This window comes from Acinonyx jubatus, chromosome C2 (assembly GCF_027475565.1).
Source record: "Acinonyx jubatus isolate Ajub_Pintada_27869175 chromosome C2, VMU_Ajub_asm_v1.0, whole genome shotgun sequence".
In the NCBI taxonomy this organism is placed as follows: domain Eukaryota; kingdom Metazoa; phylum Chordata; class Mammalia; order Carnivora; family Felidae; genus Acinonyx; species Acinonyx jubatus.
Window position 1 is genome coordinate 39,770,317 of NC_069384.1, and position 20,089 is coordinate 39,790,405.

The 20,089-nt window shown below is 34.5% G+C and overlaps 1 protein-coding gene across 4 annotated transcripts in view; it reads left to right on the top strand.

The window, feature by feature from the left end:
• HTR1F (5-hydroxytryptamine receptor 1F) overlaps positions 1-20,089 on the top strand; it is a 153,859-nt gene that overhangs the window by 20,343 nt on the left and 113,427 nt on the right. For all 4 annotated transcript variants that reach the window (XR_003426807.2, XM_053220701.1, XM_053220702.1 and 1 more), the window contains exon 2: positions 7,811-7,935. The gene's annotated coding sequence lies outside the window, so the exon portion shown is untranslated. The remainder of the gene's footprint in view (positions 1-7,810; positions 7,936-20,089) is intronic.

The following is a 20,089-nucleotide window of genomic DNA, read 5'->3' on the forward strand; positions in this document are numbered from 1 at the left end:
GTGTTGAATTTGTGAAATGCTTTTTCTGCATTTGTTGAGATTATTATGGAATTTTTATCCCTCATTCTTCTAATACAGTATATCACATTGATTCATTGACATATGTTGAACCATCCTTGCATACCAGGGATTAACCCCACTTGGTCCATCTGTATCATCCTTGTAATGTACTGTTGATTTGGTAGGCTAAGAATTTGTTGAAGAATTTTGCATCCATATTTATGAGAGAAATTGGCCTATAGTTTTCTTTTCTTATGGTATCTTTATTGGCTTTGATATCAGGGTGATGCCGGCCTCATAAAATGAGTTTGGAAGTGTTTCTTTCTTCTTCTATTTTTGAATGAGTTTAAGAAGGATCAGTAGTATTTTTTTTAATGTTTGGTGGAATTAACTTGTGAAGTCATTTGGTCCTGGACTTTTTCTTTGATAGAATATTTTTTATTTCAGATTCAATTTCCTTATTTGCTATTCATCGATTCATGCTATTTTTTCTTGATTCAGTCTTATTCCATTGTGTGTTTCTAGGAATTTATCCATTTATTTTACATTTCCAATTTATTGGTATATAATTATTCGTAATAATCTCTTATGATCCTGTTCATTTCTGTGGCGTCTTTTTTTCTTGATTAGTCTAACTAAAGACTTTGTTGATCTTTTCAAAAAAACCCAACTCGTTGGTTTATAGTTTTTTATTATTTCTTTTTACTAACTTTGAGCTTAGTTTGTTCTTCCCCTTTAATTCCTTGAGGAGCAAAGTTAAATTATTTAAGAACTTTCTTATTTTTTAATATAGACATTTCCTGACATAAAATTCCCTCTTTATATTGCTATATTCTGTAAATTTTTGTATGGTATGTTTTTATTTTCATGTGTCTTAAGATAGTTTCTAACTTCCCTTTTGATTTATTTTTTGATCCAATGGTTGTTCAAGAGTACATTGTTTAATTTCCATGCATTTGTGAGTTTTCTCATTTTCCTTTTGTTATTGTAGTTTTATTTCATTGTGATTGGAAAAGATACTTGGAATGATTTTAGTCTCCTTAAATTTGTTGAGATTCATTTTGTGACTTGGGATGTAATCTGTCTTGGAGAATGTTCTGCATGCACTCGAGAAGAATGTGTATTCTGCTGTTGAGCGAAACATTCTGTATGTGTCTGTCCATTCCATTTATTTTAGTGTTGTTCAAATGAACTTTTGCCTTATTGATTTTCTCCATTATTGATGGTGGAGTAATAAAGTCTATTACTATTGTATTGTTGTCTATTTCTCTTTTAATCAGTCAGCATTTGCTTCGTGTACTAGGTGCTCCAGTGTTGAGTGCATGTATATTTATAATCGTTATATTTTTTTGGTGAAATTGACTCTTTTTGATAATATTGCTAAACATTTTGTCTTTCAAGACCATTTTGGACTAAAAATCTGTTTTGTGTGGCTTAAGTATAGCCAGCTGTTTTCCTTTGGTTACCATTTGAATGGATTATATTTGTCCATCCTTTCACTTTACTCCATGTGTATCTTTAAATCTGAACTGAGTCTCTTATGGACAGCATTCATTTGGTAATTTTTTCATCCATTCAGCCACTTTACATCTTTTGATTGGTGAGTAATTTGATTGATTTGAAGTAATTTATTGATAGAAAATGACTTACCATTGCCATTGTGTTGTTTTCTGTTTTGTAATTCTTTTGTTTTCCTCTCTTGCTGTCTTCCTTTGTGATTTGATGGAGTTTTTTGGTAGTAATATACTTGATTCTTTTCTCTTAATCTTTTTTAATCTACTGTAGGTTTTTTCTTCATGGTTGCCAAGAGGCTTGCACAAAACTTCTTATAATTATAACAGTATGCTACAAACTGATAACAACCTAACTTCAGTCATATACAAAAGCTTTACAGTTTTATCCTTTCACACTTTATGTTATTGATGTCAGAATTTACTCCTTTTTATATTGTACATCTTCAATCAAATTTTTGTGGTTCTACTTATTCTTAATACTTTTAGCTTCAGAAACTCTTTCTTAAAACTCTCTTTGATTAGTTTCTACAACAACACTTTCCTGATTTTCTGACTTATAAGTGTTATATATTTTATATAATTTGTTAAGTTGTTTAATATTTTGGATAGTACTTGGGAGGCAATAGGTGTGGCAAAAGCAAGGGAGTAGAAGAGTGATAAAAATCAAGTACTTTTAACCTTTAACCCGATCTAAAGATTCTTCACAGTCTGGCCTCTGTCTACATTTTCAACTTCATCTCTAAACCAGATTAACCTGCCATTCCAAATTTCTCAACCAAGAGCCACTTAGCAATCACATCCTCAATAAAATCTTCCTAGATCTCTCTAGAAATTGTTATTCAACTTACTGGCCTCTCACAGCTCTTATTTGTATGTATTTACAGTTGAACGCATTGTATTTATGTGCAATTATGTATAAAAAAATATCTCCCCCACTCTCATCATGTCATGAGCTTCTGAAAAGCAAGGAATATGTCTAGTTATTGTATACCCAGTAACTACTGATAAAAATAAGGTTTAAAAAAAATCAGCAAATGCATATTTAATAAACAAATGAAAGTTCAATGAATTAATACTCCCTGGGCTTCTTATTATTTTCCACAAAAGAACTATAATAATTCTTTTCCTCCTTAAAACTTCAAAATTGTTATATCGAACTAAGAAAATGAATTACAGAAATATTTTTATAAACAAAAAGTATATGCACAAAGTAAAACAATTTGAATGTTATGAGTCCACAGTTCTTCTGATGTTATGAATAGCCACACCCATGTATACAGGCACGTGCACAGAGACACAAATGAAACTAAATGCTAATTCTTACATTTCCCAATGTACAGAAAAGTATCAGTTTTGCTGATTTGGTAGCCCTGCAACTGAATGCTATCAAAGAAGAGGTATTAACTTTGTTCAACATAGCTTTTTTTTTTTAATAAGATGGTTTATATTTATTTTTTAATTTGAGCGAGAGAGAGAATCTAAAACAGGCCCCATGGCTGAGATCATGACCTGAGCTGAAATCAAGAGTTGGACACTCAACCAACTGAGCCACCCAGATGCCTTCATTCAACATAGCTTTTTGAATTGTCTTAGGCTACATCATTATTGTTCTCTTAGATTAGTTGGGAGTGGTACACTTGTTGAATTGCTGAGAGCTCTGGCTTTTTATTATCTTTCTGTATATGAACTAAGCAATGGTTTTGGCATCATGCAAACTGTTAAGTTTTATAAATAAGCAATGCTTTTGACATCCTGCTAATTGTTACATTTTATAAATGAGATGCACAGCTGGAATGTGACTTGACCTCTGCTTCTGGCAAGCTTTCAGATGCCTCTACTCCAAGTAACATAAAGGAAGTTTTTGGTTTTTTTAAGGAAGTTTTAATCTAAAAAGTTAAGGAAGACAAAGGATAAGATTACTAAGATATTTTAAAATATGCGTCAAATTTTTCATCATTCATTGATTTTGCAGATGTCGCCTCGGTACTATTGCTCATGTTGCTGATGAAGCCATGCTATATAAAGCACAGCTCTGTCAAATTCGAGAGAGTTAGTAGAAAGATATTCTTTGTCAGAAGTTTAATTGACAAGTACATATTCCATGAAAATTGTCTGATAACCTCCAGAATGTCATGCTGCTTTTGTAGGGTCTCAAAGAGACACCATTATCAGGAAGGAAAACAAGAGTTCTTGTGATTTATTTTTGGTTGCTCTAAAGAATTATACAAATGCAGTAAAACTCTGAGAATTCTGCACATATTTATTGCTTCGTGTTTGAAGAGCTCTCACCAGAGACACCTTAGCGTAGATGTAAAACAACCCTCTGAATGAATGAGAGAAACTAGAAAGAGCTGTACTAAGTACATGCATATGTAAGACACAAATCTTCAGATTTTTCCCCCAAATATTGACAGTACTGATAACAATTGATACAGAGTCTACAGAACTCTAAAGATAATCCATGTACAAGGCAATGGGACTGAAGGCAAGGTGATAGTAAAGAGTCAAACCCTCTGTTTAGCATAGCAAGGTTGCATGTTTTTTATGTGTCGAGAGAAAATCTGGAAGATTCTGTATTTGCGACATTCTGCCAGAACCACACCAGGAAGGCTGCTCACAGAATAAGGTAACTCCAGAAGCAGAAGAATCTGCAGAACAGGAGGAATGGTGGAAGATGACAGATTAGACCTAAATGTCATCCCAGACCTCTACTTGATGCACAGGAGACCTGCAATCCTCTCGTGCCAAATAGTGGCTTTTAGACTCCTCTACCACCACCCTTTCTTCAGCCCCCTATTCCCTATCCCTGCCTCTCTCTAACTATGCTTTCCCCTGTTTATGTATCACACAGACATACCATCGAGCCGCTAGGCTAAACCAATCCAATCAGGAAAGGAGTCTAAAGCAAAGTATTTAAGTAGGCATTTACTCTCAGGGCTGTGTATGTACCTCCTTAAATTTTGATCACTAGGAACCTTACCTGTCCCATCTTAGCTCCAGATGTGAGGGAAGAGTATAATGGGGTGTCTTAGTTCAGGATGCTATAACAAAGTACCATAGACTGGATGGCTTACAAACAACAGAAATTTATTTCTCACAGTTCTTGGAAGCTAGGAAGTCTCAGATCAAAGTATTCACAGATGTGGTGCTAGTGTGTTTGTTTCCTGGTTTATGGATGGCTGTCTCCTCTCTTCTAATCCTCCCAGGGGAGGAAGGGAAGAGAGAGCTCTCTGGGCCCTCCTTTTTAAGGGATTAGTGATCCCATTCATGAGGGTTTTACCCTGGTCACCTAGCGGCTTCCCAAAGGTCCACCTCTTAATAGTATCACATTGTGGATTAGGTGTCAACATAATGAATTTGTGGGAGACATAAACATTCAGTCTGTGGCATAAGGTACCTTTAGAATCCTCTCTGTATGCACTGCAGGAGTTTGACTAGCGTCAACAACTTATTGAAATTTATAGAAACTTATTGCTAGATTTATAAAGTTATATATTGGTTCTTGTTGCCTTTCTGTCTTCAGCTTTGGCCTAAAATTCTAGGGAGCAGGAAGAATATCCTTTAACTTCTTGTTACCCATAGAGCAACAAAGAGAGTTTACTTGGAGTTTTTCACTGTTATAAACAGTTCAATGAGTTGTCTTATACATGTACTATTTTACTTCATTTAAATTATATCTGCATAATAAATTCCAGCAATGGGATTACTAGTCAGATGTTATAAACATTTTGGGGACATGTTGCTTACGGCCAAGGTTCTTTTGAAAAGAATTTTACCAACTGTCACTGTAAATTTGTATGGTTGTGTTCACTTCTCCACAACCTGATGTACATATAAGTATTTTAATTGCTAATCCAATTGGCATAAAATGATTAGATTTTATTCTCAGCTCTTGAATATTTTTACCTCGTTGTGTCAATTGTTTTAGTTTTTGGCTTATTTTTATAGGACAGTTTTTTTTTTATCTGGTTTGTGAGTTTGGATTATTTAAATTCATAGAAGAATGCTAGTATTTTAGTAAGTTACCTAATTTTAACTAGGCTCTTTGTTATTATTTTTTCTCTTCTTTTTTTTCTTTGACATCACCATTATAGTGCTCTTTCTTTTCAAAATATCTTCTGATTTCCCCTCCCCCCCAACCCATTTATGCTGGGTTTGGTAAGTTGTATAAAGAAATAAAACTGGAAAATTAACTTATTTATTAATTAAAAAAACTTCATATTGACCAGTATCTCCATCATGCCAACATTTAAGATCATAAAGTTTTAACGTATATAAGATAATAAAAGAATATTAGCTAATATGAAGTTAAATGTTTTTGTATTTTATAAATTCCCTAAAATGAGATTTAATATTAATTAGTATTTCAATCAAAATCTATGCTTAATATTAACAAACTACAGACTTTAGTAAATTTAGGAAAAATTTAATATTGAATGTGAAAATTTTAATTCAAACTTACTGGACCTCTTTTCAAGTATTTTGCACTGATAATTATAGTTGTGTGTGTGTGATAATTTTAATTTTTAACTTTAACATTCTGCTTTTTTACATTTCTATATGGATATTTTAATTTGTTTTTGAGCAGTAGAAATACTTCAACCCAACTTTGGGAAGTAGTAATTATGAGCAAGTCTAAATCTTAGAATCTGATAGACAAAAGTAAAATAGATAGACATGAGTAAATATTTCAATAACATTGGTTTCCTAGAATTATGAACCACTTTACCATGATTTATACTTGTATGCAGAGAATTGGATGCATTGCTTACTGCCTGTCTCTAAGAGAAATATGTAATAAGATGGTCACATACCATCAAAGATGCAATTAGATACTTGGGAATATAATAATATGTTGTTTAAGAATAATTATTTAATAGCACTTCATAAAATGATGGGTTGTATTTTTACATTCTTTAAATTTAAGAGGTAAATTTTAAGTAATGAGTTTGAGAGTTGATACTGGTACACTTGGTTAAAATCAATATTATAAATTTGTTACTATTAATGTTACTAGTTTTCTATCTTGAAGGCAATGGAACAAACCAAAAATGAAGTGGCTAAGTCTTACAGATTTGACTAGCAGTAGTATTTATGTTTTGTAAGTTTTGCATGACCATGTGAATACTAACTCCAGTTAATAAATTTTAAATTTATTTTGAATGATGCTAAATATGACCAAGTCAAAAGTCCATGTACTCATGGAACATGTCAAGCAAAACAATTAATTTTTTAACTGAAAGTGATGTCCATTGATTTCCTGACTGATCTAGACAAGCAGTAGAAAGATTGCCAATGAGTAACCCAAAGGCTTAAAATAAGTTACATTTATACAATCCTTATATCTTCCAAAGTATGTACAAGTACATTATTTTCTTTGATTCTCTTATCAACTCTATGAATTAGGAAAGACCAAAATTATTAGTTTCTTTTTTTTCCCATGAGATGTTGACCCCAGCTGACATAGCCAGCAATCTTATGGTATTCTACCCTTAGTCCCACAAAGAATGACATGTTGTAGGCTACTAACTTATTCCATATTAAATGTTAACAATTTGATGTCCCATGCCTACTAGAAAAGGGCTTTCACATAACCCCTCAAATCTCAAAATATTTGTGATTGCCTTTCAGTTATTGGTAAGCACTAGTTTTGCTCCCAGGTAGAATAAATTTTGTCATAATATTGTAGAATAAATATTTCATATTGTCGTATGACCATTCTCCCGAGTGTCATAATGAAACTTGCTCGCAATTCTCTAATTGATTCTCTAATTGTCTGGTAGATATTGATAAATGTTAATTACAAAACGAACTAGCCAAATATCCTTATTTAGTTAGTATGCATTTCATAACACAGCTATTACAATTTATATTCACACACACACACACACACACACACACACACACACACACACATCTTTTCTTCTTCTTTGACTTCTAAACCTGTTTCACTTAAAAGTGGCTATGGGGGAGCACCTGGGTGGCTCATTTGTTTGAGTTTCAGTCTCGGTTTCAGCTCACTTAATGATCTCCTGGTTCGTGAAATCGAGACTCCCCACTGACAGCACAGGACCTGCTTGTGATTCTCTCTGTCCTTCTCTCTTTGCCCCTCCCCTCCTTGCTCTTTTTCTCTCTCTCAAAATAAATAAACTTGAAAAAAGTGGCTATCGGTAGCAGAGGAAGACCTACAGCTGCATCAGTACATCAAAGTCAGTGTGTATTTTGGCCGAAAAGGTTTCAAGAGAATAAAAAAGAAATAATTTGTTTCTTTCTATTTTTTCTTTCTTTTTTTTAAGGATGAGCTAAGAAGAGCCAGTGAGATTAAAGTAGACTGTGAGCCTTTGGCGGACTTCTCACAAGAACAGGAACTTGAGGAGGCAGAGTGGTGATGAAAACCGATCATTTGATCTATCACAATATGGTGAGCATTCTCAGATTCAAATCATGAAGAAAAATAAGTTGTAAGTTAGGGAAAATATGAAGAAAACAATGTGGCAAATCAAGGGAACTAAAAGCAGAAGTGGCAGTGGGGGGATGAAAGTCGTGAGTACTGTTTCCAGAAAAAGCCACCACCATTGACTAATTGGTTCACTAGTGGCCAGGAGTGTTTAAAGGGGAGGGGAGAATAGGTCTAAGAACCTGCTGGAAGAAGATAAGGTAGAAACTTGGAAATGTTGCTAACAAAACACTTGAATAAGTGAACATGAATCAAAGAAAAAGTGAATTAAGAGAAATGCTTCTAGAAAATGAAAAATGGATATTAAATACTATACTGAAAGAAAACCTGCAAAATTTCAGATTTAGCAAAGAATTTTAATAATCATCAAGACTTGGAAAATTCAATTTTTCATTTTTATCATTTGGAGGGATTATAATTATCTCTAATAGAATGACAAATCATTTTTAGCTCTTATCTCTCCATGTTTCTGAGGCTATTTGACATAATAGTCAAAGTAAAGTATCATTTTAATCACAGTCATTGCTTATCTTGTTCAGGCTGCTTACTGCCCAGTGTGAAGGGGCCATTCATAGATTACCCATGCAGGACACAATCTGCACAATCCTTATACATGCCTCTGATTCTAAGTGTAAATAAGAAATCAAACTACATAATAAATGGTGGGATCCTGGGAAGAGCAAAGGATTAAGAGCCATAACTTCCTTGTTCAGGTTATATACTCCTACCTGGATGACATTCTTCAAATCAGTCAACCTCTCTGAATCACAGTGTGCTTATTAGCAAAACAATGATAATAATATTTACTTTCCAAACCTCATACAGTTGTCTGAGTTCATCAAAAAATGTTTCATAAAACATCAAGTTTTATAGAAATGCATATTATTATTTAGGATAGTAATGTAATCATAAGATAACTCTGTTGCCATGTATATGAATTTTAATAGTTATTAGGAGACAGCCTGGCATACTGTATCATGTCAGCTACAGTTCCAAAGCTAGAAGTAGTTGTTTAATAAATGAACTATTTCGTGTGTGTGTGTGAAATGGATACCCAAAATGTTACCATCTGTGAAAAATACTTCTAAGTTTAAATTTTTTTTATTTTTTTTTCAATATATGAAATTTATTGTCAAATTGGTTTTCATACAACACCAGTGCTCATCCCAAAAGGTGCCCTCCTCAATACCCATCACCCACCCTCCCCTCCCTCCCACCCCCCATCAGCCCTCAGTTTGTTCTCAATTTTTAAGAGTCTCTTATGCTTTGGCTCTCACCCACTCTAACCTCTTTTTTTTTCCTTCCCCTCCCCCATGGGTTTCTGTTAAGTTTAAATTTTTTTTTAATGAGAGAGAGACAGACAGACAGAGCCTGAGTGGGGGAGGGGCAGAGAGGGAGACACAGAATCTGAAGCAGGCTCCAGGCTCTGAGGTGTCACCGCAGAGCTGGATACGGGGCTTGAACTCACGAACAACGAGATCATGACCTGAGCCAGTCAGATGCTTAAACAACTGAGTCACCCAGACTCCCCATAAATACTTTTAAGTTTGTACTAATTTGTAATTCTATATATTAGACTTAGAAATCCTGGTGGTCCCCATTCTCCTTACTATTCTTTTTAAAAGGCTTTTATTTTCCCAGTGCATTGATTCACAGTTATGATAGAGAGTATCAACAATTTATAAGCTGTAGTGGATTGCCAGTTTGAGTTTCAGAGAAGTAACATAGAGAGCAGAGGTGTTCTGTTGCAAAAGCCTCTTGCCATGCAGTCTATTTTCCAGATGGTGGAATGCTCTAGGAATCTCAGCCCTCTTCCCTTCTTTATCCACATTCATATTGTCTCAACTGTTCCCATGGCTGAAAAATTTTTCAATGTTTTCCGATTATAGTCCCAGTCCTGAATTTCCCATGACCTCTAGACTTAGCTATCACATGACTCTGCACCATCTTTGTGTGTCCAACCTACATCTCCAGAGGACCAGATCAACCTCTCAGTCTACCTAATTTGTTTCTTCCCAAATTTTCCCTATTTTTCTTATAGTGCTACTAAACCCTTGGTTGCTTAAGTCAAAAATATGGATGTCATTCTTGACCCCTCCTTTTCCTTCTCATCCTCATCTAGTCCATCAGCAAAAGTCCTATTGATTCTACTGTAATATATATACTTTATCATGTCCTGTAAAATGCTATATGATCAGATCACTGGCCATTATTTTAAGCTCACTCATCTATGTAAAACAGGCCTTTTTACTTGTTACTCTTCATAGCTCAAAGCCCTCTTGGAAATTATATTTCTACGTATGTGTTTATTTATTGTCTGTCTCCCCTGTTAGGAAAGGAGTTGTCCAGTTTTATTCAGAGATCCATACCTACAATGCTGCCTATCACAATACTTGTGAATGAATGAATTCATAACCATAGTATGAATCCATCAGTAGAAACAGGCTGGGAATCCATGGGAATCAGACTAATAGCTACACATGATCATCAGTGTGCTAGATGTTCTTCCATAAATGCATTCTTTGTTAACGAAATACATTCTTGGCATTCCTTTTGAATACAGAGAGCCAAAAATATCGTATTGATTCAAAGAAATAATTCTACCTATTTTCAACTCAAGTTAATTCTGTAAGAATGGAAGCTCTAAAAACTAATAAAGGGAAAGTCATTTTTGTTTTTGTTTGAACTCTTCATCTCTCAAACTTCCTTCCCTACATCCTGAATGTTTATACTTAGGAATTCATTTCATCTTTCCTCCCATAGTCAAACATGATGTTCAGACTTGATGATGGCGATCATAAGAAGTAATATTATGCCAAATCCTTTCAAATTGTGCAATAGCTAAGGCACATAAAAATGTGCCATGGTGGTAAATCTGTTTTTCTATTCTTCAAATGTCTTATTTGCCCTAACAACTTTTCAGACAATACCCTTAATCGATTAACTTTGCAGTGTCATTTACATATCTCTTACCAGAAAAGTAATGTCTGCTTCAGATCCTAAAATTGCATTTGATATCTTTAAATGATCCCAGATAATAACCCTCAGAGTTCTCTGGACCTGACTGATAATGAATTTTATAGTCCACTATAGTGTCCATTTGCTCGGGCTTGCAATAAATTAACTATCAGGAGATGTATGAAATGTGCTGTTGTAAAATCTCTGGTTTTTCTCTCTTGAATTTATTTGAATAATTACTGAAGTATGTCTCTTTTTTTTCAGGTCAAATTTAAACTTCTAATCATGGAGTTTATACCTCCTCCCATATTCTATATGTTGGTTGAAGTTACCTTCTTTTATCTACTCTCTCAAGCCAGAAGATTCATTTCTTAATGCCCAGCTTTCCTTCATTTCATATATCAGCTGGGTTACCAAATCCTCTCAGTTCTGCTTACAAAATATCTCTGGCATCTACTCCTTTTTGTCTTGAACTATGACCTCTTTGAAAGATTGACCCATTCTAGCTTCACAGAGATGTATTGACCTGACTTCTGACTGTACCACACCTTCCCCGTAAAACCAGAGTTAGCTCAGGGTCATGTCCCAAAACCTTCTCCCTGCAAGGCAGTAAGATTTGGCAATGGTGGGTTGCAGAGATTCTACTTTGAGGTAGGAGATTCTACAAAAAGAGTGTTAAGAGGTGGTATCAGACAGGTAGGGCTTCAGATCCTGTCTCTGCCTCTACCAGTGGTATCATCTTGGGCAAGTTCACTTCTCTGGAACTTAATTTAACCATATGTGACTTTGAGATAGTAGTGCACACTTCATAGGGTTGTTGTGAAAACTACATAAGATCATGTTACTTAAAGATATTTCCTGACGTGTGTTGGATGCTCACCGGATGCTAGTTCTCTTACTGCATTTTCCTGCCACTCTGGGCACCATCGTATGTTACCCACAACACACTTGCAGAAACCCTGCATTGTTTCCTAGGCCTCTTGTACTGATCTCTTTTGAGTAGCAAGGATTTCCTTTTTTTCTCAACAAAGATAATGGGACCTAATGAGACCCTATTCTGTCTCGGGGAACCTGTTTCATTCTATGCTTCTGAAAATCCTCATTCAAGAATAGCTGGAAACTATTTTCCTTCATGCTGTCTTGTTGTTTTGATATATACATCATGACTCTTTTTAGATGAGAAACAAAAGTACAGATTTTTTAGCCTTCTCTATCCTACTCTTGCACATTTTTCCAAACTCAGTTTTCTGACGCTCACTCTTTTTCACTGTTTGGCTTTCTCATAAAGTTCATCTTTTTTCATTCCTTTGTGCCCACATGACCAGTCTCTCCGATTAGAATGCCCGTCCTCACTTGCTGCTTATATATTTGGCTAATGCCTGATAGTTTCTGCTAAAGTCCTTTAGAAAACTTTGTCAGCCATGGCCTCATCTCAGTCAATTTTTCTCAGCTTGGTATTCCCCTTGAACTTTCGTATGTCTCTGTAAGTATGCATCTTGTCATATTCGTGCTGTTTATGTACGATTTGTCTTCCCCACTATCAAATAAACTGTTTGAAGAGAGTTAGTACCACAGCACCTACAATATGCTTAAAAGTCCATAAATAATCACTGGCTAATGGAAGGTGTTATTATCATTTTCCTATTGCCCTTACCTATTTAAAAATTTCTTTCCAAGATTTTATTTGTCAAACTGTACTACCATTTTGTACTCTATGTCATAAACAAATATGATTTTTATGTAAATCTATTTTCATGTACTCCTGAGCATCAAGATTTAAAAATCTAGATAAATACTTTAGTATGTGTGCTTTTCTCATTTGTATGAAAATAACATTCTGCAATTGAGACTTTAAGTTGAAATATTTCAAAGCCTTTTTCAAACAAAATATCAAATCTTTAGAAAAATTAATTCTATTTTAGTCAATTTATTAGAGAAATTGGAAAACAATGGAGCATAATTTCATCAGCCTTCAAAATAAGCACTCTCCTTTTTCTTCCCAAATTTATTTTATATTACAAAATGGTGCACCAAAGTATATTTACCGTGATAGCCCTGAGAGCAACTCCTTACTTGAAAAAGGATGAGGAGATATTGGAATAACCAGCATCCAGCTATTATACACATTTAACCTCAAGACAGCCAGGCCATAAGAAATCGCACTCATCCAGAATCTGTATCCTTCTCTCCTGGGATAACTTAATGAAATTCTATGGTTCTCTGCATGGAGTCTTCACCACTAAGGGGAAGGTCAGAGAGAGCAGAGCATTTGAACATATAGCCAGTAAGCCTACGCTATGGTAGATCTAGACCAGATCTAGAAGGCTTGAAGATTTCTCTAATTTTATCTGGGGAGGGGGAGGGTAATTGTACTGTCTCTTTCCATATATGTACTGTCTCTTTCTGTATATGTGATATGTTATTTACATTATTTTAAGATCTTTTCATAAATTTTGTCCCATCTCTTGAGAAATTTGGAAGGTAATCTATATCTCTACAGTCTTTGGTCTTGTATATGAGAATTTTCAAGTACCTACTCTGTAAAATAGCTGACAGTGGGGAACTTGTACTTCTTGACAGAACATGAGTGGAGAGTGTCATTCAAGTTTGATTAGTTAAGCATTAAAAAATATTAGTCTCATGCCTGGGGAAAGATAAGAATATCTTTAGCCCCTTTTCATTACTTTAAAAGGAATTTTCTAACAAATTCAGTTTAAATACAATGTCTGTAACAATGGGGAATGGAAAATTGAAACCTATAGATAATCCAAAATTTTATTGCAAAGAGCACATTAAACCTTTGTCCCCAATGAGTTTCTTAACACTTAACATTGCTCGGAGTTGAGAATTAATTTGTGTGGATTCTGCCTCTTTATTTGACACCTTACCCACAGAGGAGGGGTTGACCAATAGTAAATTAGGCACTCAATACAGAGTAGCCAGAAAAGATTGAAATCAGAAACAAAAGGACTTGAATCAATGACAAAATTCATATCTAGCCCTTGAAAATTTAAAATAAAATAAATCTTCATTTTGGTTTTATTATAACAATGGACATTCTAAGAACTAAATGCCAAACATTTTGAGTGTGTGAATTTTCTGGAAAGGATCATCTCTTATCATTAATATCTTTGATCCAACTTTCTGGATCAAAGAGTAAAATAACTATTTCATATTGTCTTGAGTCCATTCCTTCCTAAACAACAAAACAGAGAAAAAGAAAACGTGTTTTTTTTCAAGTGCTTTTTATCAACAGAAAATCATTTGTAGATGTGGTCCCATTTCAAAGGTAGATAAGTAATAGTTTTTATTTGTGGTGCCAAGGGAGCATGCAAACAAACAAACAAACAAACAAACAAAAAACCAATAAGAACTGTCCTGAGGCTATGTTTGGTTCTCCCGTTCCTTTGAAAATACTGACCACCCAGCCAGCCAGTACAGTCCAGCAAACCCAGCAGCAACCACTGACAACTTCCTCCACAGGCTCACCAGCACTTCCTTCTGCCTATTTCACGACTTCGGTTTTGTCTCCAAACTCCAATAGTTTGGTTGTGTGACTTCGTGAGAATTATCCACTAATTTCTAAAGGGGTATTCATTTTTTATTTACAATCATTTGAGGATAAGTAACATTCTTTATTTGTATGTAACATGCAGAATCTGAAAGCCAGCACTGAAATGATAAAACGAAGCCTAAGTAATTTGTTGGATATGCCTAAACAAATAGGCAGGCACCTGGGTGGCTCAGTCGCTTAAATATCCAACTCTTGATTTCTGCTCAGGATACGATCCTCTGGATCATGAAATAGAGGCTGCGTGGGGCTCTGCACTAGCAGCACAGAACTTGCTTGGGATTCTCTCTCTCCCTCTTGATCTGCCCCTCCCCTGCTTGCTCTCTATCTCTCTCTCTCTCAAAATAAATAAGCATTAAAAAAATTGTTTAACCCCCAAGTCATCGTTAGTCTAATATATATGATGGTATTCCTCTAATTTAAGCAAAACTTAACTTTTAGTCTTATTTGCAAAATAAATGGAGTCATATTATAAATATAAAAATGAATTTTTTATTTTGAAAATAACTTGGCAGAGCATATAAAAAAATTCTACCTGAGCATTTAAATATTTAATGTAGACATAATTTTTGTAGTGTATTTGTTACCCTATAATATAATTCCAGAGGGATTGTAATCCCCTTGAAGTGATGTGCAAAACTGTATGTCCTTGCATATATTATTTTTGGAGAAAAGATAAAATAGCTTTCCTCATAACCATGGCATAGAGTAAAATCTATTTATTATGTGTTAATTCTTCTGTGTGTGTGTGTGTGTGTGTGTGTGTGTGTGTGTGTTTAAATACTAAAATATGCCCATGTGTATGGACTCACTGAAGTGTATGAAGAATAGCAAAGAGTACACCAACATATGCACATAGATATATTTTCAGAACAGCAGGACTCTTCTTGGTCATAACATAAATGATATGTGTTATAATGGTACAATTTTATTATTCATTAGCTCATTTTATTATGCTCTGGTTTGTCATCATAAATATATTAATTTCTCATGATTTGTCTTGGGTATGGAAAATTTTTCTTTATCGAGAAACCAAATACCTTGAAACTAACAGAAGCACAATAGATTTGAGAGGATCTATTTAATGAAAACACAGTAAAGTGATACCTCACTAAATTTTGGTTGCTTTATTTTTTTAAATACAAAAAAATATTTTGGATTTTTAACAAATGACCATGCAGTAGAGAGCTGGAAAGGTGAGCACCGGTGTTATATTGCCACCTATGTCTTGAATTAGGAGACTGATGGACTTGCTCCAGACAATTCAGGTTGTGTAAAAAGTTTTTGGGTAAAAACTGGTGTCACTTCACAAAAATGCTTTTCCCTGGTTGTTTTTCTAATCAATTTTTATGGCACATTTGAAGTAGAAATGGATTTTAAATAAATATTATGTATACATTTGAGATACAGTTTCATAAAAGAAAGACTGTGTCCTATTCAGTACAGCATTCTCTGTGTCTGACATTCAATCAATAATTGAATGAAGAAACAATCAATCCATTGGACAGTATATACGGTAAATCCATAGTTATCCTGCTGTTTCCTGCAAGTTGTTGGCACATTGTGTGACCTCAGGAATAACTCTTTAGATGTTCTTATATATATGAGAGGAATTTTCTGTTATGATGGATAAGCATGATACAGAAAAGTGATAACCTAGTTGTGGTGCACAAACATTTTGACCTATAAAGTATAATAGTGATAAAAATATTAGTAGCTAAGTTTTATAGGGTCCTTGTCCCTTAAAGGATATTAAGAAAAATTATATAAACAAGACAAGAGAGAATGCTTTTAATATCTAACAGGCACACTCCAAATTATTTAATAATCTAGAGAATATGCTTTGTTAAATTCACTGTTGCTGAGGAAAAGTCCAGATTAGTTACATGTTACTTTGCATATATTTTTCTAACACAGAAGTAATTTCTGTCCAGGAACAAAATAAACCCAATTGTCATAGATTATTACTCCATAGAACATTAATCAGTATTAAATATTACCTAGATCTTGTACTAATAATGTTTCAAAATGACTATAAATACCCAGATCCTCAAAATGCTATGGGTCAGCCTTGCCATCTGATTGGCTTATCCATTAATTAGCACACTGAATAAAATCTTTGACAAATATTTAGCATATATTTGTAAATGAGTCATGTTGTTAACTTTTTGAAAATTACACTTACACTATGTAGGGATTATTGTATTCTTCATAACCACGTGAACAATGTACTAAAATCATCTCCTTGTACTGTTGTTATTATTAACAGTGATTGGTACTACTGTCATCCCTGTGAGGAAACTGAGAATTAGCGAGACTAAGTGACTTGCCCATGGTCACACAGTCAGTAAGGATTACAGACTGTATGTCATAAACCTGTCCTCTTTTTTTTTTAATGTTTATTTATTTATTTTGAGAGAGAGAGAGAGAGAGTGTGTGTGTGTGGGGGGGGGGGGGGGGGGGACTCGATATCTGAGATCATGGCCTGAGCCAAAATCAAGAGTCAGCCACTTAACTGACTGAGCCACTCAGGTGCCCCTTCAAGGCAAAAACTTTTGTGTCTTTTGTGGAATCAAGGCAAACCTTTTTCAGATCACCCCAGGGTTTCACATTTGACATTATCAAGAATTGATATTATAGCAAAATACTGATATTTGAAAGTTATATTTGAGATCTTTGAAAATTTTATCAAGAGTCCCAGGAATAAAAAGCCTTTGGATGTTGGATGAATACAGAAAATATTTGCAAAGTTTTATTTTCTTTGCTGTTTTGTTTTTGTCTTCAAACTGGCAAACTTTAGACTTGTGTGACAGGGTTTAAGTGTCTTGAAATCACCATTCTCTTACCTGAACATTCTTCTTTAGGATGTGAGAGTCTGAATCAACAACACCTTTTCTTTAGCTGTTAAGGAAAGGCCATGTATGAGAGATTTTTGTGTCTTTAGACTTTTTTAGTTGCAAAGATAACAATTTATCTTTGTCTGCAGTGTTCTTTATCCTGGCTGTAAACTGTTTGGAAAATTGCCATTGTTTCCACTGATAAACTCTGCTTCTTTGAGAGTTATATTTAGATCAAAGCATATAGAGTGAACAGGGCTCTGCCTCTCTTAAGTGTCTAGAATGTTCCCAAACTGGAACAAGGAAAAAATAAAAATAAAAGCCTTAACTGTTTGCCCTGAGCCTACTACATCAAAACACCCTAATCTACCTGTTGAAATAAAAGTATATTTCTTGGCCTCCTTCCTGACCTACTGGATCAGAACCTCTGAGCTGGGATCAAGAAGATAGTATTTCAACAAACAATGCAGATAACCCCTGCACTCTATAAAGCATTAAAAATAAATCCTCTGTATATTGTTATACAGCTTGCGCTTATACACAGATTCTTATCTTTTTACTCGGAAAAAAAAAACCTACTTACATTTAAAAATTTTTTTCTTAATGTTTGTTTATTTAGAGAGAGACAGAGTGCAAATGGGGGAGGGGCAGAGAAAGAGGGAGACACAGAATCTGAAGCAGGTTCCAGGCTCTGAGCTGTTGTCGCGGGGCTCAAACTCACAAGTGGTGAGATCATGACCTGAGCCAAAGTCAGATGCTCAACCAACTGAGCCACCCAGGCACCCCTACTTACATTTTAAGTAAGTAGCTTAGGAATCAGAGTTCACATGCTAAATTCTGATGAAAGGAAAGTTATTTTGTTCCATTTTTGAAAAATATATAGATTGGCTGCTAAACTCAGGAGGATATTTTGTTTTATATATGGCAAGTAACTACTTAGTAGGACGAATATCCTAACTCTTACAAATTAGCTAATCATGTTCCTAATTCAGTGATTTTATTTCTGGGACAGAGATGGTGTATTTGGATGTAAAACCCAAAGTAGGAGTCCTCTAATCAGTAAACTCCATGTGATACATGATTGAATTCCTAAATTAGAACTGTAAGATGTTGTGTGTGAGTGTGTGTAAACAGATGTATACATATACATACACACATAAGGTAAGCATAATACTTATGTGTATGTATACACATATGCGTGCATGAGCACACACACACACACACACACACACACACACACACACAAATACATTGGTACTCTACCACAGAAGCAGATACAGTGCTTTCCCTAGTTAAAGAATCTATCTCTGCCAAATTTATACAGTTATGCAGTACTTGATATCTATTTCAAATAGTTTAGAAGTCAATAGACCACACATATAAAGCGATTAGCAATGTTTTGGCTATTTTTCAATTTTCTGTTCTTCCTTTCAGAACTGATTCAAAAAGACTATCGTTTCCCAGTTCTTAAGTTGAAACCAAATTCCTTTCTACCATGAACTTCATCTATGACTAGATCATACATTCTCCTAAAGAGAGATCCAAATTAGAAGTAAATTGAACCATTAGTGGGATGCATTTGATTCCCCCATGAATTAGTCTTTCGCAGAGCACTTGTTACCTAGTCTGTATTCTCTGGGAAAGAACCTTCTAATGCAAATGAGAAACATTCCTTAGGGCACTTTCAGACCTTTGCGTTAGTTGTAGCATGCCAGTGCGAAGGATCCTAGCTTGATAATTTTATGGGCACAAGCACTAAACCCAAACCAACACCTTTACTGCTTGTTCTGATTATTCTCCAGGATTCTAGCCAGCAGAAAAGTAAATATCATTGATTTCCCCTTACTATCAGCAAAGCAGGTCAACACCTATTTTATTGTCTGTGGGTCGATATACTGCCCCTTTGGTCAGATGGGTTCCATACTAGCGCTTAGCTTCTTTTGGAAGTCTTTGTGGTTCTGTGCAACCAACTCATAACTTTAGGAAGAACGCAGTAATTCCATTATTACCACAGAAAACTAAGATTCTGAATTAACTCAATGTCCTCATAAAAGTACTGTTAGCAAAAAGATTGTCTCTCCCATTGACGTGATTGTTTTAATACGGGGAAGACCATTTCCTCTTTTAGTTTTTATTTTTTGTGCTGAGTTACACAACATTGTGTCCTAGTAAATAATAATTCTCTGAAGATTTTGTTTTCCATATTGAGCCATATAACTATTTGGAAACATTTTGGTATCCACAAGGGGTTTGTTTTGTTCATAAGAATGAGTCATTTGCGTTGGATAATAAAAATATTCAGTAAATGCTGAATTAAGGTGAAGCTACAGAATTCCTTAATACTTTAAATTTAACCTGTTTGCAACTTATTAAGGACTGATATTTATCGATATGTTAATATAGTCCATCGAATTATAATTCCAAGCTATATTTGCAATGCCCCCATCTCTGAGAAGCTGACAGCACTGTACGCAAGTAATTTGCGATCCTTTTGTGACTCCAGTATTTCCTCATTCCTATCTTTAGCTCTATAATTATAAATTAATGATGATGACTTTTAACTTTGAATTATTAATACAGTATCATTACAACAAAATGATACTTTGTAGATTATAGGGAAAGCATTTCATACAATTAAAATCAATGCATTAAATAGCACATTTTTATGCTATTTTTATGCTATCTCATTCTTTTTTTATTTCAAGTATAATTAACATACAGTGCTATATTACTTTCAGTGTACAATATAGTG